Source organism: Hippoglossus hippoglossus, chromosome 16, assembly GCF_009819705.1.
Source record: "Hippoglossus hippoglossus isolate fHipHip1 chromosome 16, fHipHip1.pri, whole genome shotgun sequence".
In the NCBI taxonomy this organism is placed as follows: Eukaryota; Metazoa; Chordata; class Actinopteri; order Pleuronectiformes; family Pleuronectidae; genus Hippoglossus; species Hippoglossus hippoglossus.
Window position 1 is genome coordinate 19,404,009 of NC_047166.1, and position 21,908 is coordinate 19,425,916.

A 21,908-nucleotide genomic window follows, 5' to 3' on the forward strand; every position below is an offset into this window, starting at 1 on the left:
AGAGGCTTCATTGATTCTGTCTACAACCCTTCTGGGCATCACCCCTCCTCCCATACCCATCCTCTATTCATCTATCCTTTCATTCCCAACCGTTTCCTTTCCTCGGCTTTCTCGATCGTCCATCCTTTTTTTTTCGCACACTTCCTCCCATTCTCCTTTCCTCCCTCCCTTGTTTCCTCACCCCCTCCTTTTCTCTGCTTCTTCCTAAAACCTAAATGCAAAGGGAGGATGTAGGATGCAAGGCTAGACCTCCAGTCGTCGGTGGGAAAAAAGGGAGAGACCATCAGCCCACAGACGGAGGGATGCAAGAAAGGTATAGGTTGGAAGGTAGCAGTATAGGCCGGCTCAAGCCTCCCTCCGCCTCCCCTCCCTGCATCCCATCAGCACCCCCCCTTTCCTGTGCCAGGGTGGTATGACCTGCTGGATTACAAAACAGCCCTCCCATGTGTCTGCCCATTCTCTTTGCCAGCTGAGAGACAGCGCTACCAAGCTCCTGGAGCTCTGGCAAGGGTTACAGAGAGGAGGAGAAGAAAAGGATGAGAGAGGGTGGGAGGGAGACAGAGAGAGAGAGAGAGAGAGAGAGAGACCGATAGAGGAGAAAGAAGGATGAGGAAAGTGAAAGAAAAGTAAGAGATTGAGAAAAGAAGAAACAAAGAGGCAGAGAGGTGACAAAACAGAGAGGCAGAGAGAAAGAGACAGGAAAGACGATTTGGAAAGACAGAATTGGTGGAAAGAAAAAGAGAGTGTGTTTAGGAAGGAGTGGGGGGGGGGGGGGGGGGGGGGTTGAGTGATAGTGAACATATTTTAGATGAAAGCTTTGAGGGGAGCAGGACGATGAGAAGCATCAGTGCTGTCAGAGCATGTTCAACCCTGAGGGGCAGCCGGGGGTAAGTTACACACTACTGTGCTACACACACACACACACACACAGCAGCATCTTAATGTACAGTATGTCTAATACAGCCTTTTCTGCTAGGCCCAGGGGCAAAATTTCACACATCGTGCACAGTTAAATGAAACTAATCTTTTCACGACTTGACTTGAATTTACAACCTTTGGATAATCTAAAGAAAATATGTATTTATGGTAATTACTGTCATTCCAGTTCAGTGGAAGTTGTAAGATCCATAGCACTTTAAAAGGAGGAAGACCTTGAAGGCATCACCTTCATAACTATACACTTCTATGCATTTATGGTGTTTTTTCTTCACTTTTATATCATCTGTTATTTGAGTCTGTTTGCTTTCTCTTTGTTCCTCAGGCTAGTGCAGGGTGGGCCATTTTATAACATAACAAAAGATAAGAGCGACTGATCAAGACCGAAGTCGTCAGCAGATACAGATAATGGCGTAGGCAGAGGAGCATTGGCTCCGTGGAATCAATTTCATATGATGTCTGACAGGCTGTTGTGGAATCATTATGCAATCCCCAGAGACAAAAAATGCTTTAAGAAGCTGGTGTGTGTGTGTGTGTGTCTGTTTGCACTTCAGCACACATTCCTGTAGCACACAATCGTCCTCTCATTTGTGGGCGGAAACAGCTCAATTTCCAAATCACCAAGCAATTTGCCCCTAAACTGGGTTTCACCAGCGATTCACGGAAGTTTCCAGCAAGAAGCCAGAGGAGAGATGTTTTCTCCAGGCTACAAGAGAGAGAAGCCTCAGTCCCAGGGAGCTGTTAGGTTAGATTGTTGGTTAGCAGCACTGTAGATCCAATTGATTCCTGTGCCGGGAGGCGAAGGGTTATATAACTTGGTGGAGCCATTTGGATAGAGTGGGTTTTATTGCGTGAATGAGAGACACTTCCCCAGATTTAGTTGCTTAAACCCCCCTGAGGTGGAGGAATTATGGGAAAGACAGGAGCGGGCGGAGGAGCTGGCTCTCACAGGTTGCTCCACAGCAGCCATATTAGCTCTCTTACAGGCCCCAGGAGGACAGAGGTCGTCATGGTGAGGGGGGTCATCATGTTAAGTGGTTGTCATGGAGATTGTGGATGTGGTGGTGATGATGCTGAGCTGATGTGGACCCCTGTGGACGGGGCTCACCTGGTCTGAAGAGATCATTAAGCTCATTTTCTCCCTGCAGCACCTTTTCCTTTTTTCATCCTCTGTGGAATTATGTTCTTAAGTTTGTTCATCACATTTTCATGTGACTGATGCACAGAAGGAAAAAGGAATTCAACCTTCAACAAGACAAAGCCATTCTGCTCAAAAAGGTGGGGTCACTGTGATTTTAACTCTGCTGATGTTGATGGTCATGATGGACTCTGTTTCTTCTTTTCATTAATTAGTCCATATAACTAAACTAAATAATGCTGACATTTATGCATGCACCACTGTAACAGCTGCATTCAGACCGAAGCAGAAAGACAGTTTTAACCCTTTCAAGGAGGGTGAGCAGATTGTGAATAGTTTTGCTGTGCTAACTTGCATCAGGGAAAATGAAAAAACAGTGAAATCTCACAGATATTTTCAACAAATCTCATATATTTGGTGCTCAGAATGTCGTTATTTGCACCGACAGCACAGAGTGAGCGGGTATGTGTGTGTACGTCTGTGAGTGAGTTGCCTTTTCACACAGTTGGGCGGCTCACTATTAGGCCAGGAGAGAGCGTAGATCACCTTCACCCACCAGGTCCCCTCTGTGTGGGCTGAGTCTTCTAGATTCTGACTTATTTTCTCTCTTCTCTTGTGTTTTTTTTTTTTTCGTCTTGATCGTAGAAATTCTCCCCTTCCTTCATCTAACAACTTCCTTTGTGTGCTAAGCCCAGAGCATTGACAGCGATATCATTCGGGTTTATGTGTTTGGACATTGTTTCTGCCCTGAGGCCTCTGCGCTCTCACATGTCAGCAACCAAGCAATCATTTGAATATCTAAATGCACAAAGCAATTACGGTTTACAACCATGTAATGCAACAACAAACACACAAACTGAAAATATGAAAATAGATGTCATTAAATAATCGTATTCCGCTGCTTAGTCATTGAAAGTCATGTGTTTGAAAGCAAAGATTTAGGAAAAAATCCCTCACAAATTGTTATTTCACAAGATAATATCACATCACAGCAGTTGCTCCACAAAGAGACGCCCCAGTTCAATTTGCTGTGTTTAAATCGAGCAGAAGTAATTCAATCTGGTTTTTCTTGCTGAATGCTTGGTCATCCTTCTCCGGGCCTGTGAGGCGCCGGCAGTGTTAGGCGGGCTGTGGTTTGTCTCTGCAGAGTATAATGTGAGGCTACAGCATCGTCGCCACACACCAAGCTGCTTCTTGTGTTTCATACGGCAGCACTGGGCGCTGACCCTGTGGCTGTGTGAGAGCGGAGTGCGTGTTTGAGTCAGGGCCCCTGGGTGTGGCATTCACCCAGAAATCCTTATACAACAGCAGCTGTGTGAATGCGGTGAAATGGTAACATTCAGTATTTCATCCTTGACACCAAGTAAGAATTTTGTAAGATTTTACTGCATCCTCCCCTTGCCACTTGATTTTTTTCTTATCATATTTGGTGTAGTTGCAAATATTTGGTTGCTCACAGAGAGAAAAATATGAAATGGGTTCACACACTTTTATGAACTTCTTGTGGATTTCATATCCACATCCCTTATAATAAATACTAGAAGGTGTTACTGTCACTTCTGTTATATGTTTGTGGGAAACACTTTAGGAATCAGTCATTTTACTTGGGTTCTTTTCAATCTGTAAACAACTTAAGTCAAACTAACTTTTATATGAATACAATTTATTTAGTTTAAAACCATATCCTTGTCATTGCTGCACTGAAATACTTCAGCGTGATTTCCGCCATTTTATTCCAACAAAGGGAAACATCATTTATTTTAAACAATGTGTTTCAAGGTATTTTATTTAATCTCATAATTTCAACATGAATTACACAATAAACATCAACAATGTAAGTCATCTGTATTACTTTTAAAAATATATTATTACTGGCATTGTCATTTCCATCCTATCTGTTTCACATCAGTAAAAAAGTGCGAATGATTCTCGTTTTAAAGGACCTTTTCCCACATTTCCCTGAAAGGAAACGTGATGTGTTAGCGTGTTAGCATCTTTATGGGGTTAGCATTCAACATTTATCGAGTCCACAAATTTATACTGTTAATTTTCAATCATTCGGATGTTAGTCGTCACAGCTCACTCATATTTAGCCATGTACTTCATTCAACCTCTGTTACATCACCATTTCTGTGGAAACCACGAACACAGACACTGAAGGAACTGAATTGACTTTATGAGTGGTGGAAATGAGCACGACCCCTAACAGGCAAATTTCTAAATAAATAAAAACATTTATTTCACCATATATACAACTTGATAAAAACATATATGTATCCGTATTATTTCATGTCTTTATTGTATCAAAAAACTATAAATTATGATATACAAACTCACGTATAAATTGTTTAAATTGAAACAATCGTGCTGATCTATTTCCCACCAATTTGTTTGAAGTAACTGTGGAATAATAAAAATGTTTCATGCTCTTTGTGATACACACAAGCAGCCACACATGAGGGTGGAGTGTAAAGGTAACAGCAGTGTGAGGATGAATTCAGTCGTTAATACTATTTTAACAACCTGCTACATTTAATGCCTGGTACTGAAATTACAGTTGAGCGCAATAAATATAATGGGCCGCATGCGTTTGTGTGTCTGTCACTCAATGTTGAAATCCTTTGTTCTTCATCATAGAGTTGATAACAAAGACAGTTACCAACAAATTAAATTATTTCTCAGTAACAGGGCCTCAGGACATCTGTTCTCTGACTTCTGTTCAGCAAAGTGCTTCTGAATAAAAAGGTGTGGTGCAGAGTGGTTTAAATTTCAGTATCATTGTAGTTAATGATTTCAAATGTGAACTGATTAATTTGCACTTTTTAGTTTAATTTAATTACATATAATTTGAAAACATATCAGATTAAAACATAATTAATTAAGTCTTACAATTAAAAATAGAATTAAAACAGTGCAACTGTTATAATGATATAATGTGGGTTAGAGGCTGCTGTCGGTGCATTTTCAAAATATGGAACAAATGTTAAATGTATGTTAGATTAACAAATAATATAATTGTGATATAAGCAAAACACTGAAAACAATATAAGAGCAACCTTTCCTGCTCCTCTTTTCCTCCTCTGCACTAGCTGAGAAGCCCGATTTTTGTCACACACAAACCATCACACACTCTTTCTAAAAGGTAGCAGTGTGTCTGTTTTTTAAGATTTACATTTGTGCCACTGTGAGATTTATGCAAAGTCTCCTCAGTTAGAAAAGTGGCGAGTTGGCTGGACTCTGCAGAATCTGCAGTCAGCAAAAAGTAACCTTGGTTCAGACCAGCATAGCTCGAAACAGCACATTTATCCAACAGTGTGATATTTCCAAATTGCAATGCACTAAAACATTTATTAGCTTTCATTCTTGTGTAATGGCACGATCAGTAGTTAGCAGCCCAGTCCACTATAGTTTGCTCTTAGTCTCTTTTAAAGAGCAGAATCTGGCCAAGGCCGGTCCAGTGGCCTTTGACTCCTCACGTGTCCTCATCAGCACCATGTTAAAACATCCACCAGCTTCCTATCCTGTGGTAATGGCACCATTACCACCCATCAATAATGCAGAGGGGGTAAGTACATGTAGCCACACTGCCCCTCGAGACTAATACAACGGATGTGAGAGCTGTCTCCTACTCACTTGCTGAGTAGAACGAGGGGTTGTGCCTGTTTGTTTAACCTAACATCGAAACCCTTCTGGCTAAAAACAACCTATGTGTGAATATACACGCATGAGCACGGAGCTGCATTGTTGTAGTGTGCATGCATGAAAAAATATGCACCAGACATCGTGAGATGCATGGCGCACAAATGCACACAAAGCGCACAAAACAGCTGATAAGGAAGAGGCAGCGGAGAGACACCACATGCTTCCACATGCATGCATGCGTCGCCACATCACATGATCACACGATCTGTGAGTAGGAGTCTTTGTGTGCCGGTTGCTGGAAGCATATAGGAGTGGAGGATGTGTGTGTGTGTGTGTATTGGAATCTTTGGAGTAGCAGAAGCTGCAACAAGGCAGACTGTTGATGCTGCATGTTTTTTAGCCAGACACTGTGAGAAAGTGTGTGTGTGTGTGTGATAGAGAGAGTGCTACTCCTACATGTTTCCATCCAGACAGAGCTACGCATCAGTGTGGGAGGGGTTATGAGAACAATGATGGGTTCTCGTCTCAGCCTCCTCGCACACAGTGTTTTTGAGCGCGTGGGAGCGTGCGTGCGTGTGTACGTGTGTGTGCGTGATGAGCAGGACTCTCACATGTGGCTGTACAACTGAAAGGTAAGCCCTTGTCTTTTTTCTTTGTCTTTGTGTTGCTGGATCATGACATGGATTTATTATTTTAAAATTTTCTTTACTGTCTTTTTATGCTTGGAAATATTTCTGTTCTATCTATAAAGGCAGCGGATGTTAACTGTACGCTCACATTTCTTTGTTCCCATTGGCTGAGTTACTGGTAGTGCATGCTAACCTTTCTCTACTTTGAGCACTTAGGTACTTAATGTGGATAAGCGGGTTTGAAAACATTAAAGAGCTTATCGGCTCATAGTAACTCCATCATCCACACCTACCATTTATCATGTGTCAGTCTGATGTGTGTGTAAATTGGCTGTGGGTTGCAACAAACCCTCAGAAAACCCTAGAGATAACGCAGCCTCAGTCCCAATTTGTCAAAACGGTTTACGACAGGGTTCCCTGAGGATGCACCATCCATTTTTCATTGTCTTCCCACGCTCCGTTTACACACACACACACACACAGAGAATGGTGCACACATGCAGAATCAGATGTAGTGCACATGTATGCAACCCACGCAGCGGCGGCAGCATTTCCATATCAAAGATTGTCTCCCACCAAAGGAGCTGTAATGGGCGGTAAACTTTCCATTAGAATTTGTTGCTGGTTAATATTAGCTCCTGGCTGTGTGCTGGATGACATCCGAGGGAGGAGAGGAGGGGGGAGGGAGGGTTAGATGGAGAAGATGGAAAGAGGCGAAGGGGGTGAAAGGTAAAGGGTCGCGGAGATGAGGTGAACACGTGAAAACGGCGAAGAATGACGGTGCATTTGAAGGAAAAGAGCACAAAGGAGTGCGGGAGAAGGAGAAAGGAGAGTCAGTGTGGAGTCTTTCACACTGCTGGTTGCTTCCTGCAGACAGCACCCCCACCCCCCCCACTCCAAACTAAAAAACACAGGCACACACACACACACACACACACACACACACACACACACACACACACACACAGACCAGAACACATCCCTGTCCTCCCTCCCCCCAAGCCTGCATGGGCATATGGATGGCTGGCAGACAGGCAGGCGTAGCGGCCCTTTGTTTGACACACAGCTGCACACAAAGGCATCCAGACCTGAACTATGGCTGGAGAGTGGAGGCATGGTGCGCACACACTCACACACAAAGGCACACTCTCATCAGGACCACTTCTGATTGGCTCAAACTGTGCTTCGTGTTGATGCGGCAACGATCAATATGTGCTCTTGTTTAAACTTTGTCGCCATTTTTCATGTTCAGAGGAATTTAGACAAAACATTAAACTAAAGGTTGCGTATTGTAATCTCAGACTAAAAAGATGATAATGATTCCAAAGAGCACATCAGCTCCTCTTGAGGCCACGTGGCTCCACCATCGCCAGAAGTCGTCAGGTTGAATGCACGGTTTTAATTCTTGTTTCTAGTTTTGTGTCAAGAAAGCAGAGCCAGACCATTCACTGTGGGAGGATAAAGGTTTGCTATGTTTGTATTCAGAGTAAATGCAGGAACAAAGCAATGTGACTGAAGCACCAGTGTGCATTGGAGATCAAATCACTAATATGGTTATGTTGGGTGTACTGCCAGGGTATGAGTGCACCTGCAGCGACTCACGCTTGAATAACATGTTAGTGTTCCCGCGGCTCAGGAACCAGAACTGTAAAAGTCTCCCGACACCTTTTATGAAGCATTAACCCCGCTGTGACAGAGCAGCCATCTTCGTTCGCTGCGAGCAGACAATTCTTTCACACAGGTGAATTGGACACAGACAAAGAAACATTTGGCAAGAGAAGAATATCCTGATTTCTTTTTTTATATATATATATATTTTTTACACCTAAAGTAAAGCTTCTTCCACATTTCAGTGGGATCTTTTCAATGAGATGACAAGCTCTCTGCAAGAATCTGTGGTAAATGGATTTCACACCACACTCCTTGCAACAGGGGATTTAGGGCGCTGGCAGGCAAGAGAGCAATATCCGCCACCGGAATGTCAGCAGTTTCCAATCTGCCATTTGAACTGCAAAACACTGTGGAAAACACTGTACAAGACAGTTCAGGGCATTAGCCCCTCTTGGCATCATCAAATCTCAAAATAATTCTGCCGCAGAGAAATTAAAGCCAGCATGCTGGAATTTTAACATGATGAAAGTGAAAATAACGCCCAAAAAAGAGACAGACATGGTTTAAATCTGCAGTTATATATGAAGTATATGGCAATTCTGTTTATAAGAGCTGAGGTCTTTGTGAGCATAGGGAAGTTATTACCACAGCGCTTAATCCCACACACTGTGCTGAGCTACTTAGAGAGAGAAAACGTGTGTAGATGAGAGGGAGAGAGAAAGAGGTGAGGCTCTAATTCCTGCTGAGGATGGCAGGTATGTTAAAACCAGATAAAACCAGACATTAATTGAGTGACAGTTGAGTGACAGAGTTTAGGAGGCTTTATCAGAGCCTGTGTGTGTGTGTGTGTGTGTGCGGGCATATTTGTGAGAAAGAAAGGATTTATGGATGTGGCCTCAGCGAGTCCTCCTCTTCCTCTTTCCGTCTTTTTAATTCCGCCTGTCTCCGCTGGTTTCGGCCGTGTTGGCGCAGGCCGTGTGTCACATCGGGACACCGGGGGCTGGAGGGTGAGGCGAGGTGAACCAGGTGCACGACTACACGGAGAACATCAGCTCTGGCTGTCTGAAAAGCCTCATGATCCTGAACTTGAAATCAGAGGGCTTTGAAAAGCCACCCGGGGGCTTTAGAAGATGTAAAAGCCCTTGTTTGTGACTCTTCAAAGACCCGAATGATTTCTGTTGAATTCCTCAGATTCTCACACTTTTTCAAATCATCTCCGAAAATAGGACAAAAATCAATCTTCTCAGCTATTCTTCGTAGTAGAATGTGACTAGTGACGAGTTTGTTAATCAATCCTCGCATGTTCCTGTCACTTCAAAGTGATGCAGTTGAAAGCTAATACAGTGTGCTATTCGAGGCGTTGTCTGTGTGTGTGTGTGTGTGTGGGTGGGTGTGTGGAAATGTGTGTGTGTGTGTGCGCATGCATGCGTGTGTTAGTGTGCAACCTCTGTCTGCTGCTTTTAGTGGAGCTGTGAGGACACATTTGCTTTCATTTGCGGAGCAGAGAGGTAATTTTGACCCGACCCTGGAGTCTCAGTGCTCATCCTTCTATTACAAGCTTTTTTTAGGCCGCCCTGATTCCATATCCTCATTTCTTGTGGAGGTGAGGAATTGCTGTAACACAAAGTACAGCACTCAGCATGACTTCAACAACTATCTGTCATTTGAACGCAAGGCACCTTATTGTGCCTTATGTTGAATCTCATTATATATAGCGACCTTATAGTGATTTTCCCTATAGATTTGAAGGAGCCCAAATGATTAACTCACTTTTGTTCCTCTGTTTGCCTCAGGATATTGAGACATCTGTCTATTTCTTCAGTAGGAATGAGCTCAGTTGAAAACTGTGGATCATCAATGTTAACAATGTTAATCTCTTATATTGTTGAGGAGGCTAAAATAAAGCAAATCTTTTTTTTCTTTCTTTTTTGGGTAGTTTGGATGAAGGAAACTGTATATTTAGTTTGAGTATTTTCAGAATAAAATGAGGTAAACTCTGTATATCTTTTATTTATTTTTCATAAATACAATAGTTTGTGTGTGTGTGCGTAATATGTGTTTATAGATCCTCGCAATTTTTGACGTGTAAAGTCCTTGTCAAGTCTCTCCAATGGCAGTTTGCATATATTTTGTTTTTGTTTTAGATAGATTAATAGATACTTTATTGGTCCAGAGGGACATTTTTGAATTATTTGTATTTATCTGCAATTATTATGTCGACCCACAATATTATTCTTATACATTTTTGAACAGTGAACTGAACCAAAACCACAGTCAGGATTAATGCCCCCTCTAGCACCTCTGATAACTGTCCCATCCCAAAGGCAAAACATTTAGTGTCCTTTCATGCTCGAATCAATAGTCATCTGCTCTGTTATACGCCAACAACCTCTGCCGCCATTGGTGCAGAGGCAGCGGCCGCTTCCTCCCAGGCCAATCAATGCTGATAATCATAGCAGGGATATAGACGAGGGGCTGCGGGCTGTAAGGCTGCATGATTAATGAGCTTATTATCAACGCAGAGCGGACCTCATCACAGCCACACGCCTGGAAGAGACACAGTCAATAGGGAGGCAGCACACACAGAGAGGCTATAGGGACGACACACACACACACACACACACACACGATGGACCACTCTCAGGTGATTTATTACACTGAATTAAATAAGCTACAATGTGTGTGAGTGTGTTTTTATGAGGGGTCAGGTCCAACCTGTGAAACACGCACCAATAGTCCTTTATTAATTTATTAATTCTCAAAGAAAAACAAATTTATTACCATGACATTTGCCTTTTTCCTGCAGGTCGGCCATCACATCAGCCCTGGAGTCAGCTGAGAGGTCCGGAGGTGCTGCGAACTCTTTAAAGCCATTCTACTTGGACAGTTAAAGGTCAGCTTTATTTATCTTTGAGCATATTGATTTTAATCTAATTCAATCCAGTATATACATACATACAGAGTATATACAAAAATATACATCATCTGCCTGTTGGTTCAGTCTGTGCCTGATGAGGAAAAAGTGGGGAAACTTCTCCCCCTGGAGACTCATACGACTCAGCTGAAACAAAGTGTGGACAATATTCGAGGGTTACTCAGATGTCTGGAATTGTCAATACGTAACACTAACAAGGAGCCCAAGGGACACTCAGCGATCCTGTTGGAGCTGATTAGGCTGAACTCAGACAGAGCAAGGATTAGGATATAAACTCACAGAAAAATAAGTGAGTCTATATTATTTTTCTTCCTAAAAATAATGGTTGTTCTTAGTCAATTACAGATAAAGGGCGATGTACTGTGTTTTGGATAGGTAGTTAAAAGGGAGAATGAGAGAGTATGCTCTTGGTACTGTAGGTAAATGTACACTCTCTCATTATAGGGTATTAACAATAATAACTAATACATGAAATATGAAAAACTGAGCAGACTGACAAATGGACTGATACAAAATTATATTGACTTGAGTAACTTGAAATAACCTCATTATTATTATTATGATTATTATGATTATTATTATTTTTGTTGTTGTTGTTGAAAAAAGCCCTGTAAAGAATTCATTCAGATCCTTTTTTATTCTTTCAGTAAAATATTTTCACCATATTTGGAACATATATTGTACATCCATGGTTTTATACATCATGCATCGATACATTGGCTTCTAGTATAGGACAGAAGTGGTAACAAATATAGTTATTTCTGTGGAAACAAGGAAATCTTAGAATAAAGTTTAAAAAATACTAAAAATAATTTTAGGGTTGGGTATCGTTTTTTTTTTCTTTCCAATACTGGGGCTAAATCGATTCTATATAACGGTTCCAGTGCCTAAAAGGTGCCAGAACCAATCCTTTTTTTTCTTGAAAAAAGCATGGTCGGCAATAACAATGACCTTTTATTGCTAAGGCAAATTGGAAATTGAAATTTAACCTTCACAGCAGATTTATATTTTATATTTTATTTATACTTATTAATAGTTGGTTACTATTTATGGCCAGTAAAAGAATTACAAAAATATATTGTAATTCATATTTTTTCGACTAACCTAATAGGTATTTTGGGGTTTACATGTTTATATTTGCTTTAGTAAAAAGAAATGACGCATATCAGTTAACATGAGCACCAGATTAAGCAAATTGAAAAAAAAGTATATTTTCTCTCCAGGTCTTTTAAATTCCATTAACCTAAAACTAAAATGTCTGTTTGTTTGACCTGATATATGCAGATATATGTGACCTCTTACGAAACATAATTTTCAAACAAATGTGCTGAACATGTTCCGAGAGTCTACTTTTACCCAGAATTTCGACCTACATAGCAGAGTGGTGTCTCTCTGTAGTCCTCATATGCTGTACATGAAAATTGAAAGCAAGCTGAGGTGTAAAGCCCGAGCATGTCAGGGCGTCCTCTGGTGCGTCCACTGTGACAGTCCGTCCAGAGAAAGTCTCCAGCTGCCCTCCGTCCATTCAGCAGATCCTGCCCTTCTAGAACTGCTCTGCTTCTCTCCTCCTTCCTCCGTCACACAGTCGCTCCCGCAGGAGTCTGGCAGACATCCTGCTCAGTTAACTAAAGGCATAAAGCAGGTGGTCGCCCACACTGTCCATCTCTCCAGGAACATCATCACAGCACAGCCATAGCAACCTCTGTCACCCTGCATTATTCCGCCCTTTCACTCTTATCCCTTAAAGTTCTCACTGTATCGGTGAAACTTCTCTACACGCACAACAAACTTGCTCATAAAGACGAAGACACAAACCTCTTGTGTTGAACATTGTTTTAATTAGTTCTGAGTTCTGGGTTGGATCCAATCTGATAATCCTGCCTCCACTTTTGTGCACCTGCTTAGTAACCATGACTCACTGTATTCAATTTGCCTCTGCACCTTTTAAAGTATTTAGCAGATTACATAATTGCATAAATGCATCAATATAATTTTAGTCACACAATTTGCACATCCATCTCCGCGTAGGACAAATCTTTCAATCGCTATTTGACTTGATTTTTCTTCCATCATTTCCACATTAGGATTAATATAACAAGAGGTCTCTCCTTCACCTGGCTCAATCAGCTAAGCTATATTTCACTCTTATTACAGATGCTATCATTTAATGTGGCCTGGAAACGACTCCAGCCAGAGCAATGCCCACAGGTACCTCCGATAAGAATTATTCCACAGGAAAGGATTAGAAAAGTGACATGCACATTTTTGGGATGTGGAGCCCCCAAGTTCACGGTGAAGCTAATTAGGAAAAGCAACAATTTCATAGTTGCTGGTAATTTGGTAACGCCGGATCTGCAGAGGACGACTCAGTCGGTTCTCGAACACACACTGAGAAATGGCATCACCTGCAATGGAGGACAGATGAAGATGCAGAGTGAGGTTTGCTCCTGTCAGTCAGAGCAAGACATTACATTTCTCAACCATTTTACAGTTTGTGTGTGTGCGGGTGTCGTTGTCTTCCCCTCTTTTCTTCCACATAGCTCCATCTTAACCTTGCCTCAGTCTTTCTCCACCTCTTCATCTGTTTCTTTGCCGTCTCTCTGCTCCCCGTCTTCCTCTCCTCCTCCTCGCTCTCTCTCTTCCTGTCTGTCTATCGGTGGATGCCAGCTGGTTCAGTGCTGCTGCAGTGTGCCACGCCTGCCAAACATTCAGTCAAAAGGCGAACCAGTCTAGGATCACTGCTTCACTTTCTCTTCTCCCGTCTCTGCAGCTGCAATACGATAGCTCCCCCTTCACCACATTATCTGTGACTCTGCATCCTCGTCTTGCTATTAGGTCGCACTCCATTTTGTTTTATTCTGCTTTAAAATACGACTACACTTTATATGGCATAATTCCCAGAGATACTAGACATGATATTTTTTTCTTATCATTTATTTGATCATATTTTGCTCCACATTTCCCGAGATTTCTCCAATATTCAATATCCATTATTTCCAATTATATATTTACTTATGCTTTACTTCCTACAGCACTGTCAAATCGTTTGTCCTTATTTATAATTAGTTTTGCCTGTATGGTGTGTGAATGTAAAATTATGTAATTTGAGGTAAGATTTAAATCTTAAAACATGGGTCCTTGATGTATCGTTTTTTTAGATTATTACTATAACAATGTTACTTTATTACAATTTTATGACACAATGGACTTCTGTGGCTCAGACAAATAAGACACACATTTTTCATAGTAGATCACATCTTTGTTTGATACGGCCTCTTCTTTTGATGAAATGGTTTATGTGTGTGTGTGTGTGTGTGTGTGTGTGTGTGTGTGTGTGTGTGTGTGTGTGTGTGTTGGGCAACATGTACCTATATTTGTTGCATGTGTGTGCCGGAGCTTCCTCTAAGCCACAGAGACTTTGATAACAGCCCATGCAGAGCGCCAGACACAGACCAGTGGCTTCTTCTAATGAGCAGACTGTTGATGGTCGGCCGTGGGGACCCAGCTTCAGGGCTGGCACACCCTACATGATTTTAAGAACTAATTAAGCACTAAAAGTTGCTTCCTTCAGCGAGAAAGTCAAGATTCATATGGAGCTCAAAGACAACTACGGGGCGAGAAAAACATAGTGTGCAATATTTCATCCCTATCTTTTATTTGCATTTGGACTATAGTGCTCAGACGTGTTCAAGTTTGGACTGTTTTCCAAACCAGAAAGAAAAAGTCTCTATTTATAGGCATTCATTATTCTTCCTACTGCTCTGCCACTGTCCTGATGGACCTGAAGATACTGTCATCTTCACTTTGGAAAGTAAACGTGGATCAATCCCATGCTGATGTAGAGATAAAATGAGCCTGGAGACACAGCCTGGATACTGACAAGTCAGTGGCAGCTCTTTGCTCAAACCCCGATGAGGACTTTTAGATTATTTGATCAACTAATTCAATTCATTGTTATACTTTGATATGTCCAATTTAAAGATGTCTCAATTTTTTATTTATAATCATCTGGTGTCATCTTCAAATGTCTTGTTTACATCAACTGTCCAAAACCCGCCTTAAATTCAGTTTACAGTGATGTAAGAAACCGCTTCATTCATATCCTCTAAATTTATCTCCAGATTCCGGCTTTTTGATAAAAATAAAAATAATTGTAGCTTTGTCAAATATATGTTTGAGTTAGAGTTTGTTATCCTGATGCAAACTCCACTGCTGCTCCTGCACGGTTTCCAAAATGCTCCTCAGGCGATGCATTACAGTTACATCAACCACCATTTCCGTTCATGTTAGGATTTTAGTCCTCTTTTCACAATTAAATCAAATGTCATTGGTGTGAAGGGAGGCAGTAAAGGGAGGCAGCAAAGTGAAGGGAGGCAGCAGCGTTTCACAGTGATCACGGTGAAACCACTTTTTGCTTAAAAACATAACTAATAGGTTATATTCAAGATAATATCGTATAGAAGATTAAATGCAACCCCGCACAGTCCTCGGGTAAATGTACTAGTTAAAAAATAACAATCTCAACCCATTTCTGACACAGCTGGATTTCCTGCTGATATACAGTAGCTGTGAATTGATGGTGACTTTATACCACTTAACTCTACAGCTACTTTCAAATGTCTACCAGTGGAACACACACACACACACCCACGCACCAGAGAGAGGCTGGATTGGCAGGTAGGGCGTGTGTCAGCATCGTCTCTGTCAGCCGTCCTGCTCTGCAGCCAGCTGCTCCTCCTGTGATAACGCTAAGAGTTTATTCTGGGCTGAAAACACTGGACTCAGTCTGGCTGTCAGCCCATCACTCAGCCTTTTCTGTCTGTCTCTTCACAATCTGCTGCCTATATTCCTCCCCGTCAGTCAGTTTGGGGCCGAAGCTTGTTTGTAATTCTCTTTTTGAGTGCATTTGTAGTATTATTTTTAACTCTGTGGCTTTTTAATAACTTTATATTCAATTCTACAGCCTTGTCCCAGTCACCAGGGTCACACAGTAAGCTGTGCATGATGGGAATCTGAGTCGGAATTGATTTAGAAGAAATCCTTAAAACAGGAACTGAAAAGAGCTTAAATCAAAAGACACTGATTATATAGATCATACTTTCATTTCACATATTTATGCTTCATGATTAACTGAATGCATGCACCATCCCTCATTTCTCAGAAGTGTCAGCCACCCTCATCTCCTTGTTTTCCTCCTTCTCCTTACAAAATGAATAATGTTAAATCAATGATGCCAATGTCAGGCGCCGTCTGAATGACTGATCTGAATAAAATGGCCAACTCTCAGTTAGGAAACAAAAAGCTTGCTTTTATCCAGCAGCAGACAGACGCTGTTTCTCTCTCCGTCTCTTTCTCTCGCTCCCTGTCCGCGTAGTGCAGAGTAAGCACAGCTGTCTGAAAGCAGCGTGAAGGATGGACGGCTCCAGCAGGAGCGGGGAGAGGCAGGGAGACGTGGACCTGGGGGAGAGCAGTGTTAACTGGGTGTGGCGTGGTTGGGGTTGTTTTGGCTGCACAGACAGAATCTGTGGCCAAGATGCATCTGGCCACTGAGCATCTGGCAGAAAGTCAAAACACTGTCGAATGCAACAAAGCCAGCTACACAGATTTTTCATCCTTGTACCTTTACTTAGTCAAGGAATGTTAATGGCTGATGAGCCTTACGGGACACACAGTAGCAGTTGGTGTTTGAAACTTCACATCAGGCAGCTGTGGCACAGAAGGAATAGCGGGTTGTCCACTAACCACAGTGTTGGCCGTTTGATCCCAGTCTCCCCATTCCGTGTGCCGAACAGCGTTGCCAGATGGGAAATGTTGAATTATCATACCAGAAGCTTAAAATCATTGTATTTTGACCAGAGTAGGGGTGGGATGCTCAATACCAAGGTTTTCGAAGCTGTGGCAAGATTCAGAAGCGATTAAGTGTGAAGAAACGATCCGTTTCAAGGCACAAAGCTCTTATTCTGAAACATGAGACAGGAAGGACTTGGGTTAAGCTCACTAGTCGCGAGTTATGGCATCATCAAGATGTGTAAATATACACGTAGGTGTCCTTGTTCACGTTCAACATAACAACATGCATGATTTGCTGAAAAGACGTCACATGAGAGGAGATGCGCAAACACAGACGTGTTCCATATTTTACTATCCAGATTACAACCGATAATACTAAGTTTCACAAAATGAATATGAATCATTGTACATGTATTTTTGATTGTGCATCGTAAAGAGGACAAAATTATCGTACAAATACAAAGTGTCCCAGGCAAGATACGGATCCTCAATGTGAATGGGTGAACGGCGAAACTGTGCTGCAAAAAGCTTTGAGTGGACTAGAAAAGCTCTATGCAAATAAAGAACATTTTAAAAGATCATTTATTATGACTTGGCAGGCGGGGAAGAGGTAATCAGATCTTAGGTGAAAGTGTAAGGAAAAAATCCTGAATTCTAAATATTTGTCAAAATGAAAGTTCAGAGATATTAGCAGATAAATGTACTTAATATATAAAATCTTTAAAATCTATAAAGTATTAGAATGACCCCTGTCAGTGTGTTACTGCTACTAGGTATTTAAATCTATCATTTGTTGAGTAAATTTAGAACTTAGTTTGTATGTACAGTCTCGCTTTTCAATTTAAGCACCACAGTAGGAGTATAAAGGAAGAAATAATGAAAATAATAAAGTATGAGTATCCCAAAATTATATTAAGTACAGTACTTGACTGTTTGACTTTTTGATAACAGTCTGTCTGAATTAATATGGTTTTATGGCCCCTCTTTGAAATTCCCAGTAGGTAATTTTAATTTGTCAGAAATTCGGGATGACATTTTTAAATATTAAACCTAATATTGAACTTAATTGTTCCTGAGTGAAATCAACCCAACATCTGCCCTCTCAGATCATATTCTGTGAGTCATGATCCACAAAAGAGAAGTTCAAATGTGAGACCAAGATACTAGAAATATCAAAGTCAGGCAGGGTTTTTTTAAACTCTTTTTCCCTAATTATTTGAATATGAAGATTTGGTAGGATTTATTTTTTATATTTAATATTACGCAGTGGTTAAATTCCTGAAAACACAACAAAAAGCTTAATAGCCAATTGACCTTTTAGTGATTACTTAACAAGAAACAAAAGGAGTGCAGTGATCAGAGAGGACGTGAAGCCAACAGTTTAACCAGATTACCTAAATTATTTTATTTCAACAGTGTCTCTCTGACACTGATGAATGACAAAAGTTACCTAAACTAATTTTTATTGTCATATCAGTCATTCCCTGTACAGAAAAAGAAAATACTAGCAGACAACCTGCCCTCATGAGACTGTTTAGTGCAGCAGGTTAAATGTGCTGAAATGACACCGGCCGTCTCCACACAACGTCAGAACATAAAAGATGCATATATGAGACATGGGATCTCCACATATTTATACTGTAGAAACATTGTTAAATATATACTTTTAAATATAATAGACACACATGAATTATGTATTCTGTATGACCCTATTGAAAGTATAAAGATAAGCCTCATCCTCACCTTGAGAATTCATTGGTCTTCACTTCCTCCATTAAATGAATTCACCGAGTGTACGTGGCTGTGTTGTCTCGTGTTTGGGAGGCGTTGTAGCAAAGGTGTCTGCTAAGCAAAATATTGCGGTAAATGGAATTCAGACAAAACCGCCAGGAGAGCTGTTGGGCATGTCACAGGAAACATGCATGAGGACCGCCAGAGGCTGAGTGGGTTGTCCCCCTCGAAGTGGATTCAATCAGGGGCCGTCGCAGACAGACAGACAGAAAGCAGGGTGTGACACAGCACAGGGATCTTTGGTCTGGATAATACGGATTTAAGGAATAAGAAGGGGTTTGCCAGAAGATAGTCCCAAAGTTATAAAAAAAATAAGATTAACTGTAACAAGTTCTTATACCTTTAAATATTTTTTATAATAAAATGATGAATTAATTTGAAAGAGATGAAATCATGGAATTGAAATAAATGATTCGAGGCACAATTTAGCTTCTCTGGCTACAATTTGTTGTGTTTCCCAAAGGCTGCACAAATTCAGTTTCCAGAACAAAGTCAATAATGAACAAAATACAATAATTCATCCAAATTTATTCTAAAATCTAAGCACATGATCTGAACTCAGATTGGTTAAAGCTAAGGTTCACATTTTAACACTAGCTAACAACTCACTATCTATAACCCTATTATATTTATACAGCCTAATTTACAACTATGAAGGTGTTTATAAGGAAACATACTGTCGCCTGGAGAGAGGAGGCAGAGGCTGTGAGCCTGGTGCGTGTACAACTATACTTTTCTTTAGCTTTGCATGGACGTCTGGTATCTGAGGTTACCACTAAGACAAGCTATGTTGTGTGTCCCGAGCAGGAAACTGTGATTGGTTGTTGTTATGACAACAGTATCACGTACTCCCACTGTCAAATGTTAAGCAACGAGTATGTGTGAGTGCTCGGTTAACGTGTACTTTTCATTATGTAGTTAAGGTGTTTGAATGCAGATCTCATTTAAATAGCAGGTATAAAAGGGATTCTGCAGAACACCCACACATTTCCAACGCTGCACATGGGAGGCTCTGACTTTAGATTGTAACTTTCTGACACTCGAGCACAGACACTTCACAGCCAGTGATTGGACTGTGAGAAAGTAGGAAGTTATCTCTTTATTCTCCACCAAACTACTCACAGAATGTTTTATGTGTACAAAAAGTGCTGTGCTCTTTGGTTCGTACGTCTCTCCTGACAAGAGACAATATGAACCAGTTTGATCAAAGATAACCTGACATTTGCAGTAAAGAAATGTATTTTGGTAAACTTTGATTGCAAGTCGGTGACCGGATGCAGACTCCAGTCTAACACCCCGACCTCCACATGCTTATTTTCTGCTTGGTTTCCTAAAGGTCACACTAACCTCCACTGAGTGTTGGTGCTGGCTTTGCTGTAAATGCTGACGTGCAGCATAAATGCAACTCCCAGGTCTGACTATTTTGAGTTTTCACAAGTCTAAAAGTTTACTTTTGGGCTTCATGCTGCTCTTAGTTCCTCTTGCCGCAGTGACAGACCCCCTATTGCTCATCTCACTAAGCCAAAGGCGTCTACACCCTGGTTAACTGAGGAGACACATGTCTGCAGCAGGCCAGCAGGAACTTGGAGTATAAGGGTGTAATTCAAAATCAGAATCTCTCGCCAACCTCAGACTGTCGGACTCCTCCAAGGCCTTCAAATTGTAAAATTCCTCTAACATGGTTACCTTCGGTCTTAGTCTCAATGAATCAGTTATAACCAGCATATGTTACCCGTGTTGTGCTGCTGACGAGACTCTCACTCAGTTTGCTTCCTCGAGCACATGAGCATCTAGGCCGCCTCTCCCTCTCTCCCGTGGTTTTATGCCTTCTCGTTTCTCCCCTCCTGTTGCTCCCTGCAGGTATTTCTGCCTCCAGAGCTGGATCCGTGATTGCTGGCCTCCTACTGTCCCAGAGTTCCTACTCATCACCTGCTGCTACAATTATTATAATTCTCTCCCACTCTTTCTCTTCCCCCCTCTCCTCTTTTCTGTCTCAACCCAACCGGTTGAGGCAGATGGCCACCCGCCCCGAGCCTCGTTCTGCTCGAGGTCTCTTCTTTCTTTGACACTCTCAGTGTTTCCTTGACACTGTCACCAAGTACTGGCTCATGGGGGAATGTAACACACTCAAGAACTAGATTGAAAGTGCTCTGAGATAACTTCTGTTGTGTTTTGCTGGAAGATAAATAAAATTAACTTCACAATTAAATACCTTACCCTTCACCTACCTTACCCCAGACCTTAACCTATAACCCAAAGTCAGCCAAAATGCCCTCAATCTGTACAAGGTACAAGCAAACACACACACACACATACAGGAACACACACACATCGTCTTCTCTAGCTCATCATTTGTCAGGCTGGTTTTCAATGTTACTGAAATCCTGGTGCTCCTTCTCCCCAGAAAAAAAAAAATCCCAATCCGTTGGCTCTGACATGAGCTAAACTGTGAGGCTAGTGCCTGGGTGGGTTTTTCTTCCTTTCTCACATTGTGTACCTCCTTTCCCTCTTCCTCAGTGAAGTGTGTCTGGCCATTATGCACAGTGACACTCTTTGTCTGAAGGACACGGGCGTTCAGCCAAGAGCTTCACTGGTCCATCCCAACCATTTAATTGAAACCATAAAAGAACTTTCTTTTGGCACAAAAGCCCTTATGTGGGCGTTGTTGCAATTAGATTGACCAGAAAGGCCAGGGAACCTGATAAAAAGGGATTAGAAGAAATGTATTGCTGGGATATTATGTTGAGTGTGACACGGCAGCTTGTGGAGGAATCAGGAAAGGCCTGACCGGGCCTGGGTTGGTCAGGCTTAGGGACAACCCAATGATTAATGGAGTGGTCAAAGGCTACACTTAAAACCCAATTTCACAAGAAGAGGTGACTCGGCGGCACAAGTGGCACAGTAAACTACCTCAGTCACCCCCAGTCCAACACAGCACTCAACAGCTGGCTGGAGCTCAACTGTATGAAGCTGCCCATTGTGTGGGAGCAGAGCTTAGCCCACAGAGCTTCCAGCTTCACGATTAACTTAATATTTAATATTAGTGGAGGAATTAAGCTGTATACTTATTTGAGTAGTAATATTTTCAAAACAGATCCCACGACTTAGCATAATGTAAGAGGTGTCAAATATTAACACATTCCCTAACTGTCAAATTAAAGTAATGTTTTTAATTCAATACTTACAGTTTTATAATTGGTACTTAAAATACCTCACAAGCTCCTACACCTCCGCTGCACACCGGTTTGAAGTCTGTCTCTTAGGGAAAAGAGGATCTTTAATTCAATTGTGTAATGTAAATGTTATTTGAAGAAGATTTTATTTGACATGTGGCTATCATTATCTGTCTCCCCCGCTTACATCCAATGAATGCAAACTGTTCCTGGATAATTCTATTGATTCTTTCAAGAACAGACCTGATAGGGATTTTATTTTC

At 41.5% G+C, this 21,908-nt stretch overlaps 1 long non-coding RNA gene across 1 annotated transcript; it reads left to right on the forward strand.

The window, feature by feature from the left end:
• The first annotated feature begins 716 nt into the window (after positions 1–716).
• On the forward strand, positions 717–20,611 carry LOC117776208. Its single transcript, XR_004616411.1, has 3 exons — positions 717–887; positions 10,763–10,849; positions 20,333–20,611. It is a non-coding gene; the product is annotated as an uncharacterized LOC117776208 (long non-coding RNA).
• The last annotated feature ends 1,297 nt before the right edge of the window (positions 20,612–21,908 follow it).